Source organism: Magallana gigas, chromosome 6, assembly GCF_963853765.1.
Source record: "Magallana gigas chromosome 6, xbMagGiga1.1, whole genome shotgun sequence".
NCBI classification, from domain to species: Eukaryota; Metazoa; Mollusca; class Bivalvia; order Ostreida; family Ostreidae; genus Magallana; species Magallana gigas.
The window spans coordinates 18,308,326-18,319,407 of record NC_088858.1 but is presented as its reverse complement, the minus strand read 5'-3'; positions in this window follow the sequence as shown (position 1 = coordinate 18,319,407).

Below are 11,082 nucleotides of genomic sequence, written 5' to 3'. Positions count from 1 at the left end.
GAAGCAAAGAATTGGTTCTTTGTCACGATTTTGGTCAACCTTTTCGTCGATTTTAATGTTTACAATGCTTATGTAACTAAAGGCATTTCTTATAGGCAACCAAAATTTGAGTGTTAGTCGTTTAGTTATAAGCGAGTTACAGAGCTTACAATTCTTTGCTATGTAAACAAAGCTTTTGTTTGAAATTTTGAATGTTCAAGTGAAAAAAAAAGTTTTAGACCTAAAATGAAAGTGTCAAACAGGAGGAACTGTTTATATTTCATGCTTAAAACGAATTTGAAGACAGACAAATCAGCTTCAAAAAGAGGGTTTTTTTTACTGGAATAGTGAGCCTATGTAAACAAAAACGGGACACGAGCAACGGGACACGAGCCTTGTTTTCATGACAAAGAATTGTGAGCCCTCTATTTTGCTTATTACTAGTATTTAATAACTCTACGACTGACTCTCAAATTTCATTTTATTACTAGAAATGCATTTATAAAGCAGTGTAAATGATAACAACAGAAAAATAGAATTTGACTAAAATTGTGATCATGCCCCTTTGATAAAATTGCTCTTGGAAAATAAAAAAAAATGAACACAATAGAGTTATCGCTCTTGGAACGTCTTGCAAAATATTGAACAGGCAACAAACGTGAATTTGAGTCAAATCTATGATTATCATGCCTAAAAAGTGCATGTTTGATTACAAAATTAAAAACTAATATTATGTATATATACATAATATTACAAACAAACATTAATGTACATACGATATTTCTGTCATTGACTCCAGTATATGGCGGTCCTTGAAGCTGTCTGCATTTTTTAAAAAAAAATTCTGCTAAGAAGCAAGTTTTTTCGTAAAAGGCAACCCTCCATAATAAATGGCATTGCTAAACCCTGTCTAAGACTAGAATCAATGTACAAGTAAATATGGTTAACCTAAAACTATCTGGGGTTATCACAAATCCAAGTATAGTGTGGCTCCCAATATAAATACAGACAATTCCTGCAAATGATGCATGATCCATGCAAGCAATGTATTAACAATTTCGTATCCATTGTCCAACACACATACCTATATATCTACATGCACCAAATGCTTTTACATTTCAATGTACATGCATTTCTTCAAATACCGGAGCACCATCATTTTCGAAGATGCTAGACCATAAATTTTCTAACTAATAAAATATCTTGGTCGCTTAACAGTCAATAAAATAAATACAGTCATTATAGCTTGGTCATGACAAGTGGATAACCAATACTCAGGTCAAATGTTAAAAGTCGTCGGGTTGACTAGCATACTTATATGTATGTGGATATACTAGTACTGCTCATCAGTATCCGTAAAGGCCATTAACTTAATATTGACCGTATTGCAGGTCTAAAAGTTAACCCGATTTGCCGATACATTTAGTTCAAATATTCAATTTGTCCAACCCATCTAGTAAAAGGAGTACTAGTTTATATATACACATAAAAAAAACGTATTGAGTCTATGTTTTATATATTCCGATAATTACGGATCTACGATTATCATACTCTGTTTCAACACGGAGATCAACATTTTAATTCCTAAAGAGTCCCTATTTACCATTCGTTAAGAACTGAATATAAAGCCTGTATATTGGTCAAAAGTATCTAACTAGCGATTCTACAAACGATTCAAATTTGATCAAGTTTTGTATATTAAAAGGTTCTTTAATTGGCTTCAAATGTTCCAGGACAGACCAATCTAAAGACACAAGGCGACTCTATAGTCAGGATCCACGATTATCGAGTGTCTAAGATAACGTCACGATCTCTATAGTAAGGGTGTTTACGATAATCAAGTGTCTAAAATAATTATCTGACAATCATTCTCCTTAACTTTTGTTTATTATCATCGAATTTTTATGGTAAAAATATTGTCTACAGTATTTAAAACGTACTAACGCATCCAACAAGGATTTATGATGGTACGTGCTAAGTAACTTACATGAAACAAGCCAAGCCAAAGCCCCTCCCCCCCCCCCCTTCTTTGACCCTGCCAAATACCCACCTGATGCAAAATAGTTTTTATGCAGGGTCTATTAAACATCAAAAATTCTGAAAGTATATTCTTTCGTCTTAAAGTTAATTAATTTTTCTTCAATATTTAAAGTACGTTAAAAAAAATTGAGTTATTTATTCTTGCTTTTCACTTGGTAAAAACAGCACCTGTGTAGAAGACTTCGCGAAATGACCATGTAATTTACAATTGCAGACGATGTCATTCATCAAACTCAAATATTGCATGGCACAATAGTTAAGAAAATGGAATATATGAATATTTTTGAAGCTGATCATGAAAATATACAATATTTCATTCATCTTTTTCCCGAACTTATTCTGTTATTACAACCTTTCCAGAGTACAAAAAGGCGGTCTAGAGAATTTAGCACATGTAAACGAAGGGGAATATATAGATTCAAACTGTTTACGTAATTATTTGAGCCATAAAAACTTGATTTATGTCCAGCAACTGCCAGATTGTGTTGCCCAAAACAATATCGGAAGTTTCGTACTCTTTTGCATAATTGACCTTGACCTCAATTCTTGTTGAGAGCCTGGCCGGGCTGGCACAAAGAAACGCCTTATACTGGTTAATATGCAGGTTGAGTTTCAGGCTGTGTTTTATTGGGTTTTTAGATCAATGGTTAAGGTTTTGGTTCTTAGCTGAAAAATGCAGTATATTTCAACAGAAGAATGTCAAAGTTGCGAAATGAGACCTCCATGAATGCATATGAATATACACCACATGTCACCTTAAATTCATTATATTTCTTTTAAATAGATAAGTATAATTTAATCCGCAACTATTTTTGTTTCACATATACAAAATAATTTTACAACAAATTTTTTAGCGGTATTGGAGGATTTTTTTAAACTATGTCATGCAATACATCAAAGAATACAAGAATACAAGAATACAATTTTAAAATTACTAACATTACTTTACATCACAATCTAGAAATAGCACAAACTCAATCAAAATCAAAATATGCATTTATTTAATACAAATAAATTGAATTGAATTGAATTTATGAAATCATAAAAAGTCTGTATCGAAATTGATTTTTTTAAATGAAAAGAAAAATACAATTGACGAACAGAATAAAATCATTAATACTACTTCGAAAAGACATAAAGCATCTTCGAAGAGTCACATATAGTCATGTGCATAGCAATTATTTCGTAATGCATGTATTCAATAATTATGAATTCAACAATTATGAATTTTAAGGACTTTAAAAATCTATATTGTTGAAAAAAGAATGAAAACTTCTTGAACACGTATTCTCAACATGGTAAGTAGGAAATAGGTTTTTTCCACCAATGTAGGCAAAGTATTTTTAAAGACAATATTTTGATAAATTTATGGACAGGAATTGTAAAATAAATCATATGGAAGACTACGCCTTGGACTTTGACAGAGTTTAGACAAGTTATTTTGATTCCAATTTAAAACGGAAACTGGAGTAGGTCAGATTTTTTTGACTGCGATAGATAATATTTTCAAAGTTCTTGAAAGGTAACCTGAGTCACCCAGATGATATATTGCTGTCTTTAGTTGTTCTTCGTCATCCGTCGTTGGTAAACTTTTGATCATTTTCAACTTCGTTTTTTTTAAAACTACTGTGCCGATCTTGATTAAATTTGGTATGTAATACCGTTATGGGAAGGCGGACCTAAATTTGAGAACGCACGATCTACTCAGCTTAGATTTTTTTCTTTATAAAAACCGTAAAAGCTGACGCTTACATTTTCATTTTTAGTTCTGAACATACTAACATGGTAGACAAACATCATTGGTGTTTGTTCGATTGCTTTCTATACAAAACTTTTTTCTTCTCTATCATTTAGGCAAACTATAAGTAAACAAAGGGCACGCAGTCACCAAATTGAACACTTCAATTGGCAAAGAACCAGTGGTTATGGTGTTAGTTTGGGAGTTAACTGCTTATATCAAAACTGAAAATAATTCTGTGTCAAAGGAATTTGATTGGAGCAACTGATGTTCTTTTAACCAAGAATTTGTACTTACCTACTTTCCATAACACACTTTTTTTTGTTTCATTATTTGCTATTGTTTGCCTTAGCACCTACCTTTGCTATCATTAGAATGAATGTTTTAGTCTGTAATACACAAATTTAAAAAAAGATGAGGAATTCTAAAAAAAAAAAGTGCATTGCTTTCCTGACCAATTCCTGACTAATGTTCAGCTTTCAGTCAATTTATGTCAATTAGCCTAGTTCCAGCGGCCTTTCGAAGTGCAAGCACGTGCTTGCACTTCGGAGGGCATCGGGAACAAGACTATATGTCAGTATGCAATACACTTGAAGAAAGAGATATTTTTACATGATTTATTGATAAAATACAAAATATTCTGAATTGTATTTCTTGCGATGTAATGACCAGATGTTTTGTAGCTTTGAATGCACCAAATACGAAAAATAACATATATATTTGAGTAGAACCCATATATAAGTAAGCATGTTACCGATAAAATTCAGTGATTTTTATAAATTGATATTCTTCCTGTGTTTGCATGATAATGACAAAAGTTAACAGTGGCATAGGCACTGTAAGGGCAAGAATATTAAAATACTTTCCGTAGAGTTGTTACCCTTGGATAATATTTTGATACTTTCGGTAGAGTTGATATCCTTGAATAATATTTTGATACTTTCGGTAGAGTTGTTACCCTTGGATAATTTATTAATTAGTTCCCTTCCTTCCCCTGACAGGTGTATAATAAGTTCATTGTTTGGAAGTTAATATTCCTTTATGGAAATGCAATATTTTATCCAATATCTGATTCTATACGTACCCTTGCGCCCATTCGTGAAATGGTCAAATGCTTTAAAACTTTTCAGATTACCATACCTTACTATTTCGTTGATCTTCTTTCACCGTATGAATCTCGTAGGCTTATTTTTAAAACAACATGCATGTTTTTTCCTCCATCGATTTATTTTTGCTTTATTATTCAATTACTAAATCTCCTTTGAAACAGCGGTGTCATATTCTCAGGTGACCGTTTCTGCCCCTGGGTCATTTGTTTTTGTTGCACTATTGTGAGCAAGACAGAAACATTTTGCAAAGGTCATTTGGCCGCTGTGTTCAACAAATTGCACAACATCCTATTAAACCCGGGCCAAATTTACATTAAGGACATCTGATATGGAATCAAAATAGCATTATCTTCCCTGTAGCGCACGACACCGGCATAACTCCAAGCGGCTGATCAAACACGACAGGAGGAGGTTGTGTTTGAACTAGGAAGAAGGAGGAAGGACTGTATTTATTTACTGATCGACACTAGATGCGTTTGCTGCAGATCTGTCTGCAACATGCCGTGCATCTAAAACAGCTCGGTAAACAAAAGAGATTTCATTATTTTTATCAAGGTCGATGGTAGCACTTCTGAGGCAATAACCCCCAGCCACCCTCGGAGAATTGGTAGCGTCTATAGCTTTTTTCGGGAGGTGGTAGCGTAAACTTTAAGTGTCAAGCACTTTTTAACCCTTTCTTTTCAGGTAAACTCCCCGTGGTGTGTTTTTGGAGTGGTAAACATGGCCTGCCTCAGATGAAATATAATGAATACAACATTACGTCGAATTTACGTTAAAAAAATATCTTCTTTTCGATAATACTCATAGTTCTTTCCATGATTTGAAATAAAAAGCACATGTATTGTTGGTACAAAAAGTAATTACAATGTTAATGTTACTATGTAGATTTTATGGTATTACTTAATTCTTCTTCTTTCAGGTGTAATTTATAAAGCAAATATTCATTATTTGTAATTTGAAATGTTTGGAATAACAAGTAGCGATGTTTATGTTTTGCTTATTATTTCATGCTCCTAAATATCAATGATTTCAATTCAAGGTAACAGGTATAGTTACAACTGTTATTATTTTTCAGAAGTTTTACCATATATTAAGTACTTTTAAATAAGCTCCGGTAATAATGTAAATTACATATACAAGACAAGAAAAAACAAAACAAATGGACAAAAAATTTAAAATAGTAACCAAGAATCTGTCTATAATAACTTCCTCTTTTCTTTGCGTAGAAATCACCCCAAATCAAGGTCGTGGTTTAAAACACGCCGGTTTCCCCCAGAGGGACGTCACATGTAATATTCATGATTAGGCGGGAATGCTCTGATCGCCAATTACTGTAATCAAGTTTGTTCAGACGACGGAGATGTGTCCTGGACACGGAAAAGGTTTCTTTGTGTCATGCATTAAGACTGTGAGAAACGCTTGGTGTTAAAAAGATTTGTTGGAAATTGGTCACTCAAATTGTTACATCTAGGATGGAATTTTTCCCCCTTCTATTTCAAGAAGACAAAATACTTCATTTAAAAAATATACAGAATATAGAATCTAGAATTTTACTAATGTGAAGAATTTGGTCAGATATTGTATATGTTTTGATGAGAAACACAGATAAAGGCCGGGGTGATGGTGGATGTGACGTCAGGATCCAAGAGTTATCTACCAACCACAGTTTAGAAGCCTTTACTGTATATACCTGCAGTAAAAGCGCAGTGGGGGGGATGCGTCGATAAGGAGGAAACATCGATGGCAGTCCGTGCTGATTGATTAATTACTCTTTTATTAGACGTTTATTTTGCAACCATAAAGACGTTCTACTGAAATGACAAGGTATGCAGAAATGGTCGAGTCTGTCGGATGCCTGGGGAGGCGATCATAACAGACTCAGGGCCAGCAACTCGGAGAGCGCTAGAGTTAATTACCCCCCACACGAGGGAATGGCGGGGGAATAAATAATGCTGATCTCCACTGTGTTACTTTTATCATTTGGTGTCCATCAAATTTCAACCCACCAAAATGCCAATTATCCGTGAACGATAGATGAACCTGGATATAGAGTGTGGCACCAGACTATGATCTACATGTTTCCCCCATGTAAATAAGGAATCTCATCTCTGATTTGTAAAGATATATGACGGTGTACACGTCAAGCTGTGCTGATAATTCGCTGAGTTTATCACTGGGATTATTTTTCTCCTGTTTGACACTAAAAATTGGTTCGTTGCATATACCGGTAGTTACATTTGTATAGTAGTTGTTCAATCAAATTTTGCGATTCCAAGTAGACTTATTAAACAATCACTCACAGCAATTAACGTGGTGGTCGTTTTATGAATGAAATAAGTTGAATTTCTTAATTTTTCAAAAACTCTGAGTTTGAAAGAAACAGGATTATATGATAAATCTATGAATTAATAATATTTTATCGTGTGCATGTATACAAATAAATTATGCATATCACGTCACAATTCTGATATTTCCAATACTTTTTTTATACTTGGATTGTTGAGCCACATCCAAATCATAAAGGTATTTATTTTCTTGCAATTACCATTGTATTATTTCAATTCATTTCTTTTCATTATTTTTGTTTCTGCGAATACAGGATAAGCTTTTTTAAGAGAGATCGATTGCCGTGGTCATTTTTAGACTATTTTTATCTCCTTAAGCAGAAGAACTCAGTCTGTATAAAGTTAAAACATTTGAATTCACTCAGCCTCCATAAAAATTGCAATAATTTTGCTACCATCTAATTTTCATTTCTTTAATATCATTAACATAATTAGGATTTGAATTTTTTTAGCTGATTAAGGAGGCTGGATAGTTGTGGGCATTTTTTGACTATATTAATTTCCTTCAGACGAAGAGCTCTGTTTAAAGATGTAGAATAATATACAAAATGAATCTAATTTTAAAGCAAAAATATTTGGATTTTTCCTTACTGAATAATAGTTTATGACCTAAAATATCATATTAAAAGTTTTAAGATAATTTCCTTCTGACATATTTTAATTTCATCAATAGGAATATAAAAGTAGCAATAATGCATATTTTTTTTATAAAAAATGTTAAAATTAAAATAGGTCAGAAGGACAGTAAATCTGATAGGTAATTTGCTGATCATATGATTGATAAACATATGATCCCTATATGATCTCGAATGATCCTTATATGAAACGCAATGCATAAGTGGATCATATGTGGCGAAATTTCCTATAGTTTTTTTTCTGATTATCAAAGGATTGTAAAAAATCAATAATTACGGTTGAACTTCATATTCTTTTCCTAGAAAAACACATCACTGGTAAATTATATATGCAAGGTTTTTGTCTAAGAGAAAATGTTTTTGATATGATTAAACACGTGTTATAATAAAAAAACTACCATGAACAGATTTTACACAAAAAAAATGAACGCATCTTTATGCAGAAGAAAAATAAAAGCTGTCTTTTCTTAATTGCAAAAGTAATTGATGAATCAAATGTAGCAATCTATTTCTGTTTAATTTTCTCCAAATGTCATCAAACCAAATGAGATATGATTCAAAATTGGAAAAGAGAAGTTCAGATCACCTGAATGTGGCACCTGAATGAAGTTAATTAAAAATATTAAAAGTACGAATCTCTCGATCCATTTATATACGCTCATCTTCTTGTTAATATGACATGTTGGAACTTCTGATCATGATCCTTTGTTTGATTTGGAAGCACATATGGTAGCAAAATAGATTGGCATGCCAAAGGAAAACGGGGGTGTGATCTAAGGTTCAATTGATTAGCAATTAAATTGACATCTAATTGTTTATGTTCAACTTTTATAAGATAATAAAAATGGGATAAAAAGGAATGATGATTTATTTAACAAGTGTTTGTTTCATCTTTATTAAACTGGTTGCATTTTTTGTATTTTTATGAAATGGAAAAGACACATGAACAAATATGCATTTGTCTATTCTTTTCCTCCATTTATATGATTGATCTTCTAGTGCAGTTGCTTAATACAACTAATTGCGTTTGAAGATTCCTATTTCTTTCGGATTTTTTTTTTTAGTTTTTTTTTTTTTGTTCCTCTTGCCACGTAGGTTTAAATTAATTTTTGCTTGGCATGTCTTTGAAATTGCACATATGGGAAATGTTTAGTTAATAGGACATTTCGTAAAATCTGTTCATTTTCTTGTCAAAATACCCAAAAAACTCAAATTCTTGAGGTGTTAATCATTGAAGATTGCATGTCAAAAACAAATCCGGCCTGATATAAGCACTTTGAAATGTTTATGTTATATTCTTAAGAAAATAATCTAGCTCATCAGGCCGATGAGGTTCATGTTTACTTAGGGCTGTTTTGTGTTTACAATGTGTATACCAAAACTGTCAAGTATATACATTTGATTTCTTTATCTACTACAAGATCATTGGATTAATTGTAAAAATATTAACTTCTGTTTTAACAAATGATATTGCTGTATTTTATCATTGCAAGTCTGTGCCAACTGTATAATCTTCAGATTTCTCTTTATTATAAAACAAAAGTAAATTAAATCAAGTCGAATTATCTGTGGTATCTCATTTCACTTTCCTAAAAAATCTTAATCTTTTTTTCTGATGTTAAAGTTATTTTGATAGTTATTGATTAATTTAAAAAGCAACGGAAATATTGATTATCATGAAATTCAAGACAATTCAATGAATTCTGAGAGACCATCAGATTGTTAATTACTTTTTGAGGGAAAGAAAATTGAATATCAACATAGCTAAAAATTAATGTAAACATCTGCTAACAATTTGAGCGTGAACGTTCATAAACAATCACTAAATATTTATAATGGACCGTGTTAAATTACAAGAATTCAAAGTAATCCTTGGGAACAAATAGTCATTAAGAAACTCATAATGCGGCTTTGTCCCGCGGACATAGGAACCACAAACTCAATAAGGAACATCAAAAACTGTATTTACTGGTTCATTAAATGCTACGGTGTTGTAATAATGAAGAATGGAATGAAGAACTCTTTATCCACACTATTCTTTCTTCTTCGTTCCTTTCATAAATGTACTCATTTGTTGTGAGTCATTAAAAGCGATAAAGTGCATCATTTAGAATATGCTATAGATCTTACTAAAAGTTGCAAGATCTGTGTGCCAACATGTAAATTATTGTTCAAGAGTACTGTCAGGTATTTGTTTTTTGTTGTAGTGTCGACGTCAACTTGAACAAAGTGTTGCAGTGCACAATTAATGATAAGTGTATTTGTGAGATTTAAAAAGCCTGGCCATGAGTATAGGCCCTTTGGTTATCTTTTAAGAAATTGGAAAGGACGAACTATGACGCAACATCACCCGGTGTGATAGAGTACGAGACAATGGTACAATGGCGCATCGATCATTCGCTATCTCAATCAATCGTCAGATTAATGAGTATACATTACCGTTGAAGTCACAGATCTTCTTTTATATGTTTAATTGTCCAAAAATGATAAGTATACTCAAAACTGCATGTTCAGGTTGAAACAACGTGTAGTCTTAAAGTGCACCAATGTGCAATATCAATAATTGTTTTTTTTCACTCTAGCTGAATTGTTGAATATGACAGTGTCTTTATCTGGGAAGGGCTGGTGATATTGAATCAATCTGCAAGGCTTGTCATTGTCGTGAAGATGCTGACTGCACTATGTTGCATGTAGCCTTGCATTACTCTACCTAATTTTGCCAGGAATAATCTTGTCTCGTCAAAGTAATCCAATTCGAAGAGAAATTCGTCGTAGAATCTGATTGATTTCAAAAAAGAAAACGTACTGAAAAAGAAAGCATTCCCACGTTTCGGTAATGATTCATATTATATATTTGTAAGAATCTTTACTTTTGAGATTTGCCTTCCTTTATTCTCCCGACAAATGTTACGCAACTATTTTTGACAATTTAATGGAATAATTCATATAAGAGATTCTTGCTAATTAAAAAGGGATAGGGACATGAGCGAATTTGTCATTTATTCCTCCCATATTTCAAAAATTGAAGATTCTTATTCCATCTTCTCAGGCTTGTTTAGTTTTCGATGAGAAAGTAATTGCTTTTTTTATTACAAGCAATGAATTTCATTATTTCATTTTATCCATCTAGCTTCAAACTTGTATATTTATCATATCACTATTTTCACGTAGAGTGCTTCAATCGTAACAGATTGGGCGATTGCCGAGGACTTACGATTGGTTGATGGAGTTATTCT